A 21,252-nucleotide genomic window follows, 5' to 3' on the forward strand; every position below is an offset into this window, starting at 1 on the left:
CCAGAAAACAAAGTTGAGGTAAATTTTTTCATTGTGAACCAATTTTTGCAACTTTTACATATAAGACACACAAGAACTGATGCGAAATTTGGATCAAGGATAATTCCAGATGTTGTACCCCTCCCCCCCCCCCCCCCCACAGTGGAAGGCATTTCACTATCTGTAACTGATTTAAGTGCTGTTCACATGCGAATGATAGCACTCATAGCATTAATTAAACATCCCCAAGGTTGTAAATACATTTCCTGCCAGCTGGTCTTATGTAAGGAGTGGAACATTTGATATTCAGGAGTGGTTAGGGGCTAGAAGATGAGGTAACATTACTTTTTACCAGATCCCTTGTACATTTTTTCCCCACTCTCCCACCTTTTCAAGCTTCTCTGGCTAATTTTTTTGTTGACATTTGCTTATGTATGTAGGATCTGCTTGTCCAACTGCTATAGAAGTATATGCATGTTCCTAAAGATGACCTCCAGTACATAAGTTGCAGACCTTATTTGCTTTTGTCATTCTTGTTTTTCTGGTTTAAATATTTCTTGAATTTACCAATTCAAACCGAATGTGAGCACACTGTCCTTGACGGTATTTTTCATTATGTTATTCTAAGTATAAACTACAGTTAATTCAAATTAGTGACAGGTATATATAGGTAGGGAAACAGTGTTCAGCTTGTCGAGACATGACTGAAGCATTTGTATTAGAAACTGTAGTTGATAATGGAAGAGGAAAGAGAGGGGTGGGTAACTGCCTCCCTTAGGTGAAATATAAACTAACAAGTCATTGACAATGACATAGTCCCCACTTGTAATAGGAGTATAAGTCTTGATGGGGCAGGGAAATGTGGTCATTAAGAAGTATCACTTGAGTGTATATGTCGAGATCTATGGGCACATAGGTCTATGTCCTTGTTCCCAATTTGAGGCATGTCTAAGTTATGGTTCTAAATCGGGAAAGAAGATCAGACCTCTTGCTGTATTGGCCAGCCATGAAATACATATGCCATAATAAATTAGGTACAAGATATGACATCTTAAGGTCTAATATTCTATCAAAATTGAAGGGTATAGAACTTGTGGTTACTGAGTTATGCATATATTATATAATATATATATATATAATATATATATATATATATATATATATATATATATATATATATGTAAAATCAAGGTCAAAGGTCATCGAGGTCACGTGACATTTTGAAAAAAAAATTGTTTTGCTAATTAATCCCTATATGCCAAAAATCAGACCTCTAGCTCTATTCGCTTGCCCAGAATTAGATATGTGCATAATTAATGAGGTAAAGCGTGTGTTGTCATAAGGTCTCCCATCCTACTAAATATAAAGGACATAGCACTTGTGGTTACTTATTTATTGACATAAACGTATATTTTAGGTAAAAGGTCATTAAGGTCACATGACATTTTGTCAAAAAATTTCTATCCTATAGTTATCCCTATATACCAAAAAATCAGACATCCAGCTCTATTGGCTTGCTCAGAATTAGATATGCGCATAATTATATATAATTTATTTTTCTTGGCCTTATACATTGGAGTCTATGGAGAAGTGCCTTATACATAGGAGTCTATGGAGGTGTAAACTAAAAAGTCGTCTAACACGGCCAAATTTGATCGCATTTTGAAACAAATCAACATGCATCTGTATGGGGTAGGATACTATCCTTGGGCAAAGTTTGAAAGAAATTGACCAGGGCATGTCTGAGATATCTGCGTGAACGGACGCACGCACGGACATGATCAAACCTATAAGTCCTCCCCCCCGTACGGTGTCCGTGGGGACTAAAAAGTTGTTGACCCTTTAACCTCTTGACTACCAAGGCCAATGTATTCCTATATACCAGGGCCCTTATGGAAATATTGATAAAATCTTTGATGTGGTCATTGCATGAACACTGCTTAGAGTAAAAATTAAGTAAGTACCAATAAACCATATATTTTCTGAATCAGCATGAAATTTCCCACTTTTTCATACATACGTTTTGTATTTCCAGGTCACGTGACTGATCACATGACACATCATGTGACCAGAGTTGGCAAAGATTTGGAATATTTGAAGCATCAGGACGTGTTTTGAATCCATAAAATGACGCAAATTTGAATACAGTTGCAATTTTCATGACATTGTCTTTACATATATGTAATAATAACTACCCTTTACTTTCTTTTTAGATGTTTATCATGTACCTATTGAGATTTTTCTCGCAAAAGGCAGAGTAAATGAACCACAAACATCAGTATCTGACATGATTCTGTATTTGAAATCAACACATTTTATATTTGTAAACACCTGCTTTATGTCTTCCTTGCAGAAACATGCATCGAAAATGGTTAAGATTAATCAAAAAATAATTCACAATATTTAAATATACATTTTACGGAACAACATATTACATGACCAAACATATGACCAGTCATGTAACCAGTCATATTGATAATATGGCTGCTATAAAATTTCACTGGCTTATAGTAAAAATTGTATTTCCTCTGGTTTCATTCACAAATATTGCTGTTAATAGAACATATTTACATATAAATCATTTGGACTCAATAAATAAACATTTCATTTCATTAAAAAAAACTAAATATAAACATATTCGCGATCGTCCGTACTTCTGAAAACTGTAAACAATCAGCGCCACGCTTCTGTGATCAGCCTGACCTTTTAGGGTCGAGGTCATGGGTCACGACATTTGCTTCCGGATTTTGGCCATACTCGGACGTACGGGGACGCAATCACATTCAGGCCAGGTCGGAATACATCAATCTTAGTCGCGCTGCGTGCCGACGCCGAAATAACGGAATTTTTAGCGACAAAAAGGAAGCAAATACGTCTATTTAACTGTGCCGGATATTTCCGGCACTCAAGGTATATGGTAATTCAATATGGCGCCGGATATATCCAGCGCCATAGGTAGTCAAGGGGTTAATATATTGGAAATAGTCACAAGTTGTAGCGCAACATCTTATTCTTTTGTTTGTCTTCTTTCCTTTGAAGCAGATGATGTGGACAGTACAGTTTTGGCATCAGTTTGACGACATTGTTGTTGGTGATAGTTGCAGTGACTTCTTGGGTGACGTTGATGGCGTCTATGTCTGTTTGCAGGAGGTTTTGACTGTAGACAGCATTGTCATCTGTGATGAGTTGGCTGTTAGGATAGAAAATGGAGGTGAATGAGTTTTGTCATCATGATTGGACAGGGTTGAAATCCTTTTGACAGGAATGACTGAAAGGTACGGATGGGTGAATGAAATTGTTTGTCTAAATGTTCTGTGGGGGAGGCTGAAAATCTAATAATTTAAGTCTATGAAAAGGTTGGTCGATCAAATGCTGGGGATGGGATATTATCTGATTGTGAGCATGAAGGAGAGAGATCTGTATCTGGCAAATGGGAGTAGTTGAATTGCATGTCTTCATGAATAATACCTTGTCTTCTCTCTTCTGTCAAATCACATAAATTATGCATCAGTTGCCCAGAAAATCTTAAACTGAAAATAAAAATCCCCGTCTTTTTCCTTGCAGCCTTCCCTTGCAAACTTCCTCTAAAATAAAAAAAACAGGTAGAATATGGTCTTAAATGTGATTGTGACCTCTTATGTATGCAAGTACTCATTTCCCTAGAGTAATTAGGTATGATGTTCGAATGTGAAGCAAAGACATCAGACATCAGTATTATAGCTTTCTTTCCAAAGAGAAATGTAGTTGTCTTGTGATCATTAGGAATTGACATATGGCATTTGATAATTTTTCAACTATAGAATTCAGTTGTAAACATGTGATCATGGTCCCTTGTATTTTGAGTGGTCACCTTGTTAAAACCAATTGCTATTCAATGTTTTTACAATTCTATTATATACAACTAAACAACCAGATTAATTATATTTATTGCATGTTCGCACACACAAACTGACAATTTCTTCATACCTGTTTATTATTAAGCAATTTGCTGATGGATAACTGATATACTTTTGCAACACATACAACAGTTTGTTGTTTTTACCAGCATTACAGAAACATACTTTTGGATTTGTTCCATGTATACATACAATGATGACTAATTTCATGTGTTTATATGCATAACAGTCTTTCCATTATGGCCAACTCCGCCTGCGCTGTGTTGTCTGGTTTTGCTTTCTTGTTCCTTGCAACATTGAACAATAGCTCTACCATGTCCATTGCCTTATATTTATGCATCGTTTGTTCCTTTGCAATCACCTATAATTTGAAAGAACATTTTAATCACTGTTAATTTTACATGTGAAAATGGAAAAATGTCGTAAAAGTTTCACCATACTTTATTTTTAGGCAAGAATCTGTACATTCGTTGAAACAATAAGTACTGTGTTATTAATCAACTGATGTGTTTTTTAGCTACTATAGACTATAGTCTATAGAAGCTATTGGGATGGGTATCCGTCCGGCGTCAGTCTGTATGTATGTATGTATGTATGTATGTCCGTTTGTGAGGCGTCCGTCTACTCAAATATCTTGAGAACCGCAGTACTTACTGGTTTGATATTTGTTTTGTAGATGAAAAATATGATTTTGAGAAACTTTTTTTTTTAATTTTTTGATATTGTTGAAAGTATGCACATTAATGCCAAAAAAGGCGTTTTTGGTAAAAAATCTTCTTCTTCATAACCGCTGGTCAGACAGCTTTGTTATTTGGTATACAGGTCACTAGGGATAACCCAACTTAGATTTATTAAAATTGTGATGAAATATGCAAATCTGTATTTTTGAGGAATTTTTTTTGTCATTTTTGGTCAAAATTTGACTAACATTGTATGTAATTCTTGTACTGTATAAACCCTATCAAATCACCCAGAAAAAAATAATTAGAATGATTTTAATTGAATTAATTAGGAAATCATCAAAGCCAAAATAATTTTAGTGTAGAATTATTAGAAAGTTCAACTTTTTTGACAGTTTACCATCTTGGAGGATTAAATCATGTCAAGGCAACTTTCCTGAATCCCAACTTTGACATATTCTGAACCGTCATATATTGTGCCCTGTATGTTATCTAAAAGAAATTGCTCATAATAGTTTGTCATGATAGGGTGGTCAAATAAATAGAGATAGAGAAAGTTCTAATTTCCATTTATGATTGACTTGGTAAGGATAAAATAAAATTACTTTTTGAGGAAAAAATAGAGTGGTCAATTAAAAGAGTGGTCAAAGTGATAGGGTTTTTATGGTAAAGCTGGGCTGTAAGAGTCCTCATGTGCTATTTATAGCAATTATGCAATCTGTGTAAACAGTGCAATGAAAGTGTTACATGATTCCTTATAATGCTTTTGATGGCCTTGAACTTCTTAAGTTTCAAACATTTGTCTCTTCTGTGTGCTTTCTCTGATTACCTACAGGCTCAACTTATTCAACAGAACTTATTTGCAATGTTAATTTGAAAGTTAAAATGTGCTTGGTTAATAGGATGAAATACTGATAAAGATAACCAGCTGAAGATTCTTTATAACCTGACAGATATGCTGTTTTTTATGACGTAAATCTTGATAACAAGTCTTGTTTATTTTAATTAGAATGTAATTAACTCTCGTTTATTAGCTATTATAGACTAATATAGTCTATAGAAGCTATTGGAATAGGTATCCGTCCAGCGTCGGCCGTCAGTCTGTATGTATATATGTATGTATGTATGTATGTATGTCTGTTTTTGAGGCGTCCGTCCACTCAAATATCTTGAGAACCGCAGTACTTACTGATTTGATATTTGTTGTGTAGATAAAATATATGATTTTGAGAAACGAGTTTTATTAATTTTTACCTCCCATTTGCCATACATATATGGCAATTGGGAGGTTATATGGTTGGAAAAAGTCTGTATGTGAGATGTCTGTCTGTATGTATGTATGTATGTATGTATGTATGGATGTCTGTCCGTCCAACGCAAAAACTCCGAAACTGCTGCACGTATTAAGCTGATTTTTGGTGTAGTGATGCCATATATGGTGTAGATGTGCCGTTGTTAAAATGAACTTTTTAGTCTCATAGATATGCAAATGAGGTAGAAAAAAATAGCGAAAATGGTCAAAAATCAATAACTCAGGAACTACTCATCTGATCATTGTCATATTTGGGTTTTAGGTACCTTAGGCCCAACTCATTTAAACATATAGATTTGATGTCAATATTTGATGCTTTCTATTTTTAATGATTTTTTTCTTTCTTTTTTTGCCATTTTAGTAAAAAATGTTTTTCTCTTAAACCAATGGTTGGATCGTTTTAAAATTTGGCGTGCAGGTGATTTGTGATAACTCAAAATAGAATGCATCAAAATAATGGCAAAATTTGCATATTTGTATTTTGGGGCAATTTTTGCCATTTTTGGTTAAAAAAATCTTCTTTGAAACTGTGTATGCCATTACTTTCTAATTGGGTGTGCAGGTTCCTAGGAGTGACCTGAAGATGACTCTGTGAACTCAATCTGAAATTTGCAAATTTTGTGGTACTTTTTGCCATGCTTTCAAATTTGGTACACAGGTGAAATGTAGTAGGTCATTCATTCAAAGTCAAGTACTGCCTGTGTGAATGAGCAGATTATGATTGTGCTGTTCCAGGTTGAGGTGCTATTTATATGAATGATGCAATGTTAGATGGTAATTGATGTTTTAACTGAATTTGACTAATACATTGTATGTAACTCTTGTACTGTATAAACCCTATCAATTCACCCAGAAAAAATAATTAATATGATTTTAAATAATTAAATTAATTAGGAAATCAACAAAGCCAAAATAATTTTAGTGAATTATTATTAGAATGTTCAACTATTTTGACAGTTCATAGTGAAATGCTTACCATCTTGGAGGATTAAAACATGTAAAGGCAACTTTCCTGAATCCCAACTTTGACATATTCTGAACCGTCATATATTGTGTTCTGTATGTTATCTAAAAGAAATTGCTCATAATAGTTTGTCATGATAGGTTGGTCAAATAAATAGAGATAGAGAAAGTTCCAATTTCCATTTATGGTTGACTTGGTAAGGATAAAATAAAATTACTTTTTGAGGGAGAAAATAGAGTGGTCAATTAAAAGAGTGGTAAAGTGATAGGGTTTTTATGGTAAAGCCGGGCTGTAAGATTCCTCATGTGCTATTTATAGCAGTTATGCAATCTGTGTAAACAATGCAATGAAAGTGTTACATGATTCCTTATAATGCTTTTGATGACCTTGAACTTCTTAAGTTGCAAACATTTGTCTCTTCTGTGTGCTTTCTCTGAGTACCTACAGGCTCAACTTATTCAACAGAACTTACTTGCAATGTTAATTTGAAAGTTAAAATACTGATGAAGATAACCAGCTGAAGATTCTTTATAACCTGACAGATATGCTGTTTTTTATGACATAAATCTTGATAAGCAAGTCTTGTTTTAGAATGTAATTAATCTTGTTTATATTGTTATAAGCAGCAGTATCAAGTTGAACAAGCTGATATTGACAAGTTGGTCGGCTGTTGGAGGTTGAAAGCTGTAAAAATAAATGTATGCATGTCTGTCTGTATGTCTGTATGTATGTATGTATGTATGTATGTTAGTTAGCATGTGCGGATGTATGTCCATCCACATTAAAAACTCCTAAATCGCAGCAGCTACCATCTTAGTATTTTGTGGACAGGTTCACCCAGGGGTGGAAATGTGAATTTGTTGAAATAAACATGTCAAAGTCCAAAATATACAAATGAAGGGGAAAAAAGGAAAAATCCTGCAAATTGCTAAAACCCTGTAACCACTGGTCAGATTTGGTTGAAACTTGGTATGCAGGCTCTTTATAGTGACTTAAGTTACATTTCTTCAAATTGTGGTGAAATTTTTGAAAGTTGTATTTTTCGAGCGATTTTCCTGTTTTTTGTCAAAAAATCTTCTTTTCTGAAAGCGCTAATCCAATTGCCTCGAAAACTTGTATGTATGATCCTAGGGTTGGCCTTTGTCAGATTTGTTCAAATTGTGGTGAAATTTTCATATTTGTATTTTTGGGGTAATTTTTCCCATTTTTTGTCAAAAAATCATTTTCTCCCAAAGTATTTGTTGGATTGCTGTAAAACATGATAGTCTTGATCCTAGGGTTGTTTTCTGTCAGATGTGTAAAAGTCATTATGAGATGGAGCATTTCATATTGCCGGGGTATAAGATTAATTGGGACTTGCAATGGAATTTTCTTAGTAATCAACCTGTAAGAATGCAATGTCATGTGTGTACTAGTACTTAGTATCTCTGTAAAATGGGAGGACAGTGTCATTGACACTATTTTTTGATATTGTTGAAAATATGCAAATTAGCGCCAAAAAAGGCGTTTTTGGTAAAAAATCTTCTTCATAACCACTGGTCAGACAGCTTTGTTATTTGGTATACAGGTCCCTAGGGATAACCCACTTTAGATTTGTTAAAATTGTGATGAAATATGCAAATCTGTATTTTTAAGGAATTTGTTTCCATTTTTGGTCAGGCCATCCTAGCTGAAATGAGCAATCAAAGATATCCACCTTCTTCAACAATAAATGTGTCACAAAACGCTAATCTCTACATAACACAGCAGAGAGCTGTCAACTGTTGGGTCGCTTGCTTTTTCAAAACCGCTGGTCAGACAGCTTTAATATTTGGTTTACAAGTCCCTAGGATGACCTTAGTGAGATAATTTCATGCAGTCAGGAAATACTTAATTTTGTATCCATGTCTACCGGTATAGTAGCTTCAGGGACTTTGGCCCTATGCTTTTACATTTTCTAGTATCACTTTTCATTGAAATTGAGTAATGCACAGATAGCAAAAAGCAATGTATTCATTCACATTACTTGTGCTGTGTGAAAACAATTGTATTTAGGTCACTGTAGTGTTTTAATTTTCGTTCTCTCTGATTATACTGCTGTGGACAAATTTGTGGATTCTGACCTCAATATGTTATTGAATGACTATTACAGAATTATGCTATCTGAGGCACACACTTCAGGTAGTCCAAGTGCTACCAGTGATATGAAACTGTCATAATTGAAATATTGTTCACTGTTGTCATTTGCTAGGTTAATTCAACATTATGCCTAGGAAAAAATATTGGAGAAAATCAGCTGTCAAAAAACAGGTATGTGTTTAAGTGTCACTAAATGTCAATTCAATACTACATGAAAGTTTAGAAACCAAAGGATATGATTACATAGTCCTGGCAATAGCAAAGTATTACTTTAAACCTTCTAAATTCATGACAAATGACAACAGTAGAAGCAGGGCTCGAAATTAGCGGTAGTCCCGCGTCCACAGACTACCAACTTATCCCTGGGGCTACCAAAGTCCATGAAATGGTAGCCCACACGGACTACCAAAGCCTGGGACATGAAATACTTGGCGTGCGATGTCCCGGACATCATGTCCGTCACTTTGGGACGAGCTAAATGCAGTCAACATGCAGTTTCATTTGTTTGAAGCAATTATCATTTCATCTGTGAAGAGTTTTTTCTGGTGACTGTTAAAATTTTCATTGTTATGTTGTTGTTTTCACAAGATGCCGAGCGTTTGATACTAGAATGTTGAGTTGCTTTTCCGTATGTAGTCTTTGCATGCCAGTTCACACTATGCTGTTGATCAGCAGCATACAAGACGTATTTGTGTCAAGTTTTGGGGTTTTGATGCTGAAATTTCACAAAACTCACTTCTCTATCAAGAGATTGTGTAATCAGTTTGATTTGAAATAGTAATGTAAAACACTGTATGAGTTAAGCTTGGCTAAGTTTCGCTGTCTTTTATCTATGGTTGTCGATCAGTATCAATGTATTACGTTCTGTATAGAGAAACTCGAGTGTAACAAGGCATGCCAGTTCATAAAGATCATGAGAATATTTTTTTCTGTTTTTCTTTACTCAAGTTAGAATTTCTTTGGATGTGTAAGCCAATTTTGAAAGTGATAGAAAGTGTTAAAATGTACATAAATTAGCATAAATTAAGCGTTCGTGACACATAACATGGGGTTTCTCAAGTTGAAGCCCTTAGTTTACTGCTATTTTGTGTTGCTGAATCGGGGCTTATATTCGGACGAGTACAGTATCCCTAAACTAAAATATTCATGGACTACCAGCCATTGTCACTGGGCTACCAACTTCAGAAAATGGTAGCCCAAGTGGACTACCAGTGTAAAAAGTTAATTTCGAGCCCTGAGAAGTGATGTGGTGTGTCACGCAATTGTCAATGTAATCCTATGGGAAGAAAGATCTGGATCATTGTACCCATTTTATCAATTTTAAATAACTTGCTATGTAGCTTGTATAAATCAAAAGTGTCGCAACATTGTGTGCAATATCGCCACTTATTCTAACCCGTAAAAAACTAATGCCCATATTTTCCAATCCATCTTTTTCCAAATTATAATCACTGTTAAATTACATCATTAGCAAATACGAACTTTTCATAATTACTTGTGCCAATGGCTACTATTGCAGGTACCTTAATTTTCAATTATTCATGTGAATTAATGGCCATATTCCTTTTACCAAGAGCCTCTAAATGGCTTCTTCTCAAAAGGAGGCTAATTGAACCTGTTTTTTGAAAAAATATTGATTTTTTTCCTACGGAAATGACTCCAGAAAATTGCATCCATAGTTTTCTCTGAAAATGACCCCATTAGTTTGTCGTAACGTGCTGCCTAAAAAGTACTGCAATTGTAGTACCTATACAATGTGACTTTAATGATTGTATAATTGTTTTTTACAATCAGTCACCAAAATACCTTAATGTACTTTCAAAATTAATATATGATGCTCCACATTAGTGCTTACATACACATCTGATAAAGTTATAAGACCAGTACTTCACAGATACAAATGAGCATTGTAGGTAATTTATTGTACTGTGCCCCCTGCATGCAAATCAAAGTTAGTAATTTCCTACTGATGTTCCTACTGATTTCACATACAATTACAATCACCAAATGAACTTCATATACAGATAAGTAGCCCACCCTTTACTATAATCATACCACCAATACATCTTCTACATAATTCATACCAGTTAACAAAAAAACAAAATTAATACATTAACTGTAATTTTTCACGTCTTCCAGGATTCAGAAATGGCCACAGATGACCTCGACAACTTATCGGTAGATTCCGATGATGCCGACCTTTGGCAACATGGACAACTGAAAGGCTTATCTCACCTACAAAAAGTATCGCTATGTACCAACATAGCTTGTCATGGTTACCTCAATGACAAAAACAGGTAACTATACTTTCCCACCAATGTACATCATAATCTCAATACACTCAAAATGTAAATGTGTAACGTCATTATGATTAATGGCCGAGACTCCAAAGTTACTTACGGTAAAACCATGGATCACATTCACAGCATCCTTGACAAATTCTACCCATGCTCTATCATACATATATGTACTGCTATTCTTATATCTCCACCGATCACAAGCTGGATTTACACCATCAATATGATATCATACATATACTAGTTTCTCAGTCATTAATAATGTATTAGAGTATATCAGTGTTCCATTCTACATGTACTATCACGCAATATGAATGAATTTCATCCTCTCATACTTCAGGTGCAAGTTCTACAACAGAACAAAGGGGCCAAACATCAGAACAGGTTACATTATTTCACTGATGATCAAAATAGACGATGACAACCACACCTTCAGATTGTTTCCACGTCAGGCGAGGCATCTCCTCCAGCTATTGCACATCGATACACACAATACCACTGAACAGAAGCTCCGGGAGGACCTGATCCAAAAATGTGATGGCCGCACACTACCCTTCAAAGCAAACGCATCAAACATCATCAATGAACTGAAACAGTCACTCACATAGATATCCCAGGGCTCCCTCTAAGTCACGTAACTGATTAGCCCACTTTGAGCAACATTTATGTTCATTTAAGGTTCCAAGACAAGAAATTAACCTTTGAAAGCTAATGATTCTCTATTGGTTAGTAAGCTCAGACTCCCCGTAAAATATATATTTTCCAAATGCCTAGATATAGGGGAACATTTTTGTTACCATAGTGTCACCACTGTTTGCATAAGTATCATGTGACAGGCAATTTGCATAGCCTTTCAGAAATTGGTTTTCCCTATGTTTTGTTTCAATGCTTTGAGATATATAGCTGAAATTTGTGTGAGTGCAAGCTGTCCCAGGGATCTTTGCAAGTGTGTCTCCAAATTCTTTTTACCCTTCTTAAACAATTTTTAGGCCAGAGAAACTTCCACAGCAGCAAATTTAACCGTAGTTAACTTAAAATTGTGCTTACAAATAAACTAAGCAAGATATAAAAAAACTGAAACACACTTAAGAAAAGCGTTGTGACAGCTTGTATTCAAGCAAATTTGAGTCAAATATTTAGGTCAATTTCTTGTCTTGGAACCCTAATCACTCAGTGTTTGAGAGTGCATTTGTTTTAATGATTATGATAATATTTTAGCCAAGACATATTTTCATGTGAGATTTTGATTTAATCCGGGAATGTTTGATGATCTTCACTTCCATATTTCAACTGATGGAATATGCACAAATATTAAAATCAATCAGGATCACCTATTTTCATATAAGTTATAGTAGATTAAAATAGGCCACATTGACAATTTCAATAGTTCTGCTACTTTTAAAATTGTTGCTTTGATGACGGGTTACTATGCAAAAATTGCAGTTCTCAGGTGTGATGTTTTGAAAATGGATATGCTTACAGCAACTACTGTTGACAACTCTCCATGACTATTAACAACATTTACTTTCAAACTGACAGTCCAGCTCAATGCCATTTCAATTGGAAGACATTAAAATTACCTTCCACGTACATATAGCCAGCTATTTTGTTGTTCTTTTGATTTTTTCGTTTCCATTAACATGTACTTGTTTTATTTGATTTACTACTAACCCACGTGTTCGCTTTATTACATTTTTTTGTTTTTCAATAAAAAATACACATTTTTTTGAACATAATTATTGTTTCTTCTTCACTCTACAATCTACAATAAGCTAGAATTGTGTATACAAAATCCAGTCAGAAGTACTTGTACATACGTAACATGCTTCACCTGATCACAGTACAGGCTCCATATTGAAAAACCTGTGAATTAAGTTTACACATAATGTCTGTTACGAAGATTGCATCACATGCAACTCTAATGACAAATGAACCTCTATACACCTGACATTTCTACACTGTTCTATTTTGTCAGTCCCTTTGGTGATCAATTTCGACAAGTTTCACTGAGGCCTATGTACATAGAATCTGCTGTGCCATAGACAATGCATAGATATCTCTCAACTTTATAGCCACTACCTTAGAGTTGCAGACCTCATTTGCTTTTGTCATCCTTGCTTTCCTATTTTCTAATGTCTTGAATGCAACAGTTTTGACCACATGTGAGCACAGTGTCATTAACGCTATTTTTTCCTTTTTTTGGCCATTTTAGTAAAAAAATGTTTCCTCTTAAACCAATGGTTGGATCGCTTTAAAATTTGGTGTGCAGGTGCCTTGTGATAACTCAAAATAGAATTCATCAAAATTATGGCAAAATTTGCATATTTGTATTTTTGGGCAATTTTTGCCATTTATGGTTAAAAAAATCTTCTTTGAAACTGTATGCCATTACTTCCTAATTGGGTGTGCAGGTTCCTAGGAGTGACCTGAAGATGACTCTGTGAACTCAAGGCGAAATTTGAAAATTTGTGTTACGTTTTAGCCGTGCTTTCAAATTTGGTACTCAGGTGAAAAGTAGTAGGTCATTCATTCAAAGTCAAGTACTGCCTGTGTGAATGAGTAGATTATGATTGTGCTGTTCCAGGCTGAGGTGTTATTTATAGGAATGATGCAATGTTAGACGGTAACTGATATTTAACTGAATTTGACTTACATTGTATGTAACTCTTGCTTGTACTGTATAAACCCTATCAATTCACCCAGAAAAAATAATTAATATGATTTTAAATAATTGAATTAATTAGGAAATCAACAAAGTGAAAATAATTTTAGTGTAGAATTATTAGAAAGTTCAACATTTTTAACAGTTCATAGCCAAATGTTTACCATCTAGGATGATTAAAACATGTAAAGGTACCTTTCCTGAATCCCAACTTTGACATATTCTGTACCATCATGTATTGTTCTCTGTGTGTTATCTAAAAGACATTGCTCATAATAGTTTGTCATGATAGGTTGGCCAAATAAAGAGAGATAGAGAAAGTTCCGATTTCCAGTTGTGGTCAACTTGACAAGGATAAAATAAAATTACATTTTGAGGGAAAAAATAGAGCGGTCAATTGAAAGAGTGGTCAAAGTGATAAGGTTTTATGGTAAAGCTGGGCTATAAGATTCCTCATGTTCTATTTATAGCAATTATGCAATCTGTTTAAACAGTGCAATGAAAGAGGTACATGATTCCGTATAATGCTTTTGATGACCTTGAACTTGAAGTTGCAAACATTTGTCTCTTCAGTGTGCTCTCTCTGAGTACGTACAGTCTCAACTTATTCAACAGAACTTACTTGCACTGTTAATTTGTGAGTAAAAATGTGCTTGGTTAATAGGATGAAAATACAGATAAAGGCAACCAGCTGAAGATTCTTTATAACCTGACAGATTTGCTGGTTTTTTTATGACACAATCTTGATAAGCAAGGCATGTTTACTTTAATTAGAATGTAATTAACTCTTGTTTACATTATTATAAGCAGTAGTAACAAGTTGAACAAGCTGATATTGATAGGTTGGGCGGCTGTTGGAGGTTCAAAGCTGTAAAAATAAATGTATGTATGTATGCATATCTATCTGTCTGTCTGTCTGTATGTATGCATGCATGCATGCGTATGTATGTATGTATGTAAGTATGTGCGGATGTATGTCCGTCCACATTAAAAACTCCTAAACCGCAGCACCTACCATCTTAGTATTTGGTGGACAGGTGCACCCGGGGGTGGAGATGTGAATTTGTTCAAATGAATATGCCAAAGTCATAAAATATGCAAATGTGTGGAGAGGGGAGGAAAAATCCTGCAAATTGCTAAAACTGTAACCACTGACCAGATTTGGTTGAAACTTGGTATGCAGGCGCTTTATAGTGACTTAGTTACATTTCTTCAAATTGTGGTGAAATGTTGAAAGTTGTATTTTTTGGGTGATTTTCCCGTTTTTGGTCAAAAAATCTTATTTTCTGAAAGCACACATCCCACTGCCTTGTAAACTTGTATGTATGATCCCAGCATTTGCCTTTGTCAGATTCTTTCAAATTGTGGTGAAATTTTCATATTTGGATTTTGGGGGTAACTTTTCCCTTTTTTTGTCAAAAAATCATTTTCTCCCAAAGTATTTGTTGGATTGCTTAAAACATGATAGTCTTGATCCTAGGGTTGTTTTTTGTCAGATACGTAAAAGTCATTATGAGATGGAGCATTTCATATTGCTTGGGTATACGATGAAGTTGGACTTACAATGGAATTTTCTTATTAATCAACCTGCAAGAATGCAATGTCATGTGTACTAGTACTTAGTATTTCTGTAAAATGGGAGCACAGTGTCATTGACTCTATTTTTGTTTCAGGGGTGAGTTTTAACATGATGGTCTTGCATCACACACTTCAACGTTTCAAGGTCATTTGGTATTGAGGAATAGCTCTGCTCTGTTGAAGTGATGGTTCGAATGACCTCAGTGCCATGCCCATCCAGAAAACCTGAACTCATACTTGTCATTTCAATTTGATTGATAATTACATGTCACTCAAGTAGGTGTAATTTAGGGAATACGGTCTCATTAGGGAATTTTGCTCTGTAGTATTCAATCAGTCCACGTATGTAAATTAATATCTGGGAATAAAAGAGAAAAAAGTAATGTTAAGTGGAAATGCAAGTTGGATGAATATATCACTGCTCTTTACCAGAAATGACTCCAACAATGAACAATACAGAGACTTGCAAAAGAAATTGATACCAAACATGACAAAATTATGTTCACAGCCTTAACCATTGTTAAGACCTAAAAGGTGTCTCTGACTTCAAAGTTGTCTCTGTAGTTGTAATAAGGGGCCCACGCCGACCGGCTGGGCCCCTATTGTTATTGCTCGAGTTATACTATTTCCTCTTCCTCTTCTTTTTCTTCTTCTGCCGTTTCTTTGTCGATCTAGATCTTTTGAATGGCTGGAGGAACTAACTAACGTCACCACCAAGAACCTGCATACCAAGTTTCAACCAAATCTGGCTTGTGGTTACATAGTTCTAACAATTTGCAGGATTTCCCTGTTTTTACCTCATTTGCATATTTTTGGCACAGACATTATTTTATGTTTTTGAAGAACGTCATATAACTTTCATGACATTTTGCACCTTGACATGGATTTCATTTTTTGATGCTGATGTTGACGATTTTATTATGTCGAAAAAGACATTGTATTTTGCTTGATCCAGAGCTGGCCTTGAAGACCCCACTGATTTGGCGCTATAGTTTTCCCACTGATTGAATGATGTAGTAACTCATCATTACTGAAAATTTTAGTTATCAGTGAACGGACATTTGAGCGAAGGTCATTACATTCTCTCACAAAAGATTTTAACTCATCAATAGTGTACCCATTATATGTTGTTGTTGCCCCTGCTTTATTTCCACACTTTTCTTTTTCAAGTTTCCAGACTGTTTTTTAGATTCAAGATTTTCTTCTTCAACTCTTCTACTATCACACTATTTCTATGAAAGAAAGAAAAGAATTATTCAAATTATACACACACAGCTTTTTTCTGCCATGCCTCCTATTGTCAAAAATTTCCACCAGGAGAAGAATGTTTTACACTGTAATTAAAGTCTTTGTCAAATGCAGGTTTGGCAACATATATGATAATTTTTACAAATACATATTTTGACCTTCTTTCAAGCGCTACTACATATCTTTGTCAATTTTTTTCGACAAGACAGTTTGAAATCAAAAGCAACATGATTAAAAATGCATATTAACCAAAAATGATATGATAGAAATTTTTTCAAACTTTCACAGCTGTGACCACCATAGATGCCTAGAATTTGAGAAAATTTTGTTGTATAAGATTGCGATAAAAAATAAATGATATACACAAATATAATAAATTGAAAGAAAAATAGTGACAACATCACTGTTCGCTCCCATATAGTTATCAAAACAAGTCAACAATTGTATGAAACATGGACATACACAGACTGGCACAGAGTGATGACATTGACGCCAAGTGTGCCTTGGCCCATTGAGAGTGATAAAGATATAACAAACAGCTGAATGTAATGATAAAATAGTAAAGTATAGGCCTATACAGGCACTGAGAGTGAATATGTTAAAGCAATTTGATTTATAGTTTCTTTTCCTTTTCTACTTCTGTGATAATATTTAAGACAATCAATCTGCAAGGCAGTTTATGTATTGACAAATATGTTATCTTTTACAAGCACACTGAAAACTGTTCTTGATTTTTCATTTACAATATTTGACATTGACTGAAATACATAACATGCAACCAATGTTTACACTTTGCCCATAAACCAGATACATGGAGAAATTTCAACATACAATCATCAACTCAGAAACCATACAGGGAAAAGTAAACATTGTTTTCTTCCAGAACAGCTGGTGCATCCACATCTGGAACAACTTACAAACTTAACCAATTACACAAGGATGATGACACAAGAGATAAAGTTAAACTGTGGTGAACTTGACTATTCCTTTCAAATCCTTACCTAACTTGACATCTTAAACTAAAATACACTGCATGGTTAATTGTGCACAAAAATACATCGCGGTGGACCATTTGATAAGGGATGGTGTCTGGAAGATCGATGAGGTACATTATCTTTTTTATCCGATCCATTGTACATTCTTTTTTCCCCACTCTCCCACCTTTTCTTTTTGTCAAACCTTCTCTGGCTGAATTTTTGATCGGCATTTCTTTGTTTGGAATTTTTTCAAAATCTGCCAGGATTTTTTTACCCCATTCAATACCAAATACAGTTTACCATATCAAATGCTTACTAAATCACCATATTATATACTCTTAGTTCCAGTAGGTATAAAATTACCATTTGCATGTCTGTCTGTCTGTCTGTATGTATGTATGTATGTATGTATGTATGTATGTATGTATGTATGTCCATGTCAAAAACAGCTAAACAGCAGAACCTACTGTCTTAGTATTTGATGTACAGGTGCACCTAGGGGTGGAGATGTGAATTTGTTCAAATGAACTTGTCAGTGTCAAAAATATGCAAATGAGGGGGAAAAAAGGAAAAACCCTGCAAATTGCTAAAACTCTGTAACCGTTGGTCAGATAGGGTTGAAACTTGTTGTGCAGGTTCCTTTAGGTATTCTAAAGCAGATGTGTAAAATTTAGGATGAAATTTGCATGTTTCTATTTTTCAGGTAATTTTTTCAGTTTTTAGTCAAAAAATGTTTAACTCTGAAACCACTCATCTGATTGCTCTGAAAGTTGGTATACATGTTTCTCAGGATGACATCAGTCAAGTGTATACAAATTGAATTGAAATTTTTATATTTGTAATTTTGGGGCAATTTTCCGAATTTTTGGTCAAAATTTTTTTTATTCAAGAATAACTAATCTGATAGCTTTGATATTTGGTATACAGGTTACTAAGGTTGATCAAAATCAGTTTGATGAATATCGTGAAGATATCTTGAATTTTATATTTTTGCTGAATTTTTTGGTTATTTTTCTCATTTTAAGTAAAATTTCTTCTTCTCTGAAACCGCTAGCCCAATTGCTCTCAAATTTGGATTGGATGTTTGCAAGGGTGTTACCCTTCTTATTGTTGAAATTACGACAAAATTGGAAATATTGGGACAATTTTTGTTATTTTTGGTCAAAAAATCGTAAAAAAATATTTCATTTTAAAGCCCCTGGACAGACGGCTTTTACATTTGGTGTGCAGATGTCCAGGGATGACAATAGTTAGATATGTGGAAATTGTCCTGAAATATACAAATTTGTATTTTTATAAGACAATTTTGTCATATTTGGTCAAGAAAACTTGTTCTCGAAATTACTTGTCTGATATCGATAGCTTTGTAATTTGGTACAAAAGTCCCGAGGGATGTTATTAGATAAATTTCTGCTCAAAGTGTTGAGAAACCCCCAAATATTTATATTTCAGGTAATTTTCTTTGTGACCTTAAATGACCTACACCAACCAAGGATTTGTTGTGAGACAGTTTCAAAGTCTGTGAACATAATTTTGTCATGTTTAATATCAATTTGTAGTAAAATTTGATCCTGAAAACAAAGCTGAGGTAAATTTTTTCATAGCGAACCAATATTTGCAACTTTCGCATGTAAGACACACAAGAACTGATGAGAAATTTGGATCCAGGATAATTCCAGATGTCATAATCCCCCCCACAGTGGAAGGAATTTCACTATCTGTAACTGATTTAAGTGCTGTTTACATTTGAATAATAGCACTCATAGCATTAATTAAAACATCCCCAAAGTTGTAAATATACTGCCAGCTGGTCTTATGTAAACATGATCAACCAAGGGGTGGAACATTTGATATTCAGGAGGGGGTAGGGGATAGAAGATTGATGAGGTAGCATTCCTTTTTAAAAGATCCCTTTTATATTTTTTCCTACTTTTTTTCCCCACTCTCCCACCTTTTCTTTTTGTCAAGCTTCTCTGGCTAATTTTTTGTTGACATTTGCTTATGTATGTAGGATCTGCTTGTCCCATTGCTATAGAAGTTGATATGCATGTTCCTAAAGATGACCTCCAGTACCTAAGTTGCAGACCTTACTTGCTTTTGTCATTCTTGTTTTTCTGGTTGATCTTTGGTACCCATACTGGTATGTACCAGTTCTGATAAAATGTGAGCGACACCGTATAATTGCGGTATTTTTTTTACTAAAAATGGAAAAAATACCCTAAAAATGCAAACATGCAAATTTCATCCCAATTTTTCCACACATAATTTAGAACACCTAAAGAAATCTGCATACCAAGTTTCAACCAAATCTGACCAATACTTACTGAGTTTTAGCCATTTGCAAGATTTTTCCTTTTTTTCCCCTCATTTGCATATTATTGGCACTGACATGTTCATTTGAACAATTCACATCTCCACCCCTAGGTGCACCCATACACCAAATACTAAGACAGTAGGTGCTACGGTTTAGGAGTTTTTGATGTGGACGGACATACATACATACATACGTACATACATACATACAGACAACATTTTTCCACCTTATACGAATAACTCCCATTTGCATATATGGGAGCTAAAAATGACAATGCAAGTATTCGGACACTTTTAAATGTTAGTTTCATATTGTATTCTGCCAAAGGTGCTATCAATGCTTTGTATTGGATTCAAGACTGATCAATATCTGACAACATTACCAGGTGTCGATTATTAGGCCACATATTTGCTATAGGATCAGGTAACGGAAACACACTCATGGGATGGCTTATTAAAATTATCTTGAATAAGTTCAAAGAGCCTACCTGAATTATTGGATATATCAGTTAAAGCCTTGCGTTTCTGGCTCTGTTTAACAGACGGTATTAGTTTCTTCACAACGCCACCGAATACCTATGTAAAAGAAAATTATATAAATTTAGATAAGTGATGGATCAGATCACTACTGTCAATGACTTCACATTTACCTGCCTGTTTTCACACAAAGTTTTGGCTTAATTTGTTTGTGCTTCTTCCTATTGTTGTTGTTATTATTATTATAATTATTATATTGTATGTTGTTGTTGTTGTTAAGAAGGAGTTGAATAGAAAGTGGCAGTAAAGACCTACCTCATAATTCAACACTCCTGTCCAGGCTATTGGCAATGTATTTCTCGTACACTGATTTGCGTCCGAGATAAATGCCTTGCTGTCCAACCAGATTGGATAGAATCCTAATTATAAATTAATTTTAAAAGTCTATCAATATCAACTCTTAACCAGTTGAGAACGATTTAGTAGCATAGTCTGACATCGTCGTCGAACATCTTAGCTGCAGTCGTAGCTCTTGTATGTTGCAACGTTAAGTGAGAAAAATTAACATCTGTACTATACTGTTGTGTAGCCCCGTTATACGTTATGGCCCGCTTTCTGTCTTCGACAATACTCGAAGAGGATAACGTCTTAAATCAATGAAGAAATACAAGAAATGTAATTACCAGTAATTGTAAGCGGCCATCCTCTCACTGTGCCTCGAGCAATGTCTCCTTACCAGTGAAAGTAAACG

This window comes from Ptychodera flava, chromosome 11 (assembly GCF_041260155.1).
Source record: "Ptychodera flava strain L36383 chromosome 11, AS_Pfla_20210202, whole genome shotgun sequence".
Taxonomy (NCBI): domain Eukaryota; kingdom Metazoa; phylum Hemichordata; class Enteropneusta; family Ptychoderidae; genus Ptychodera; species Ptychodera flava.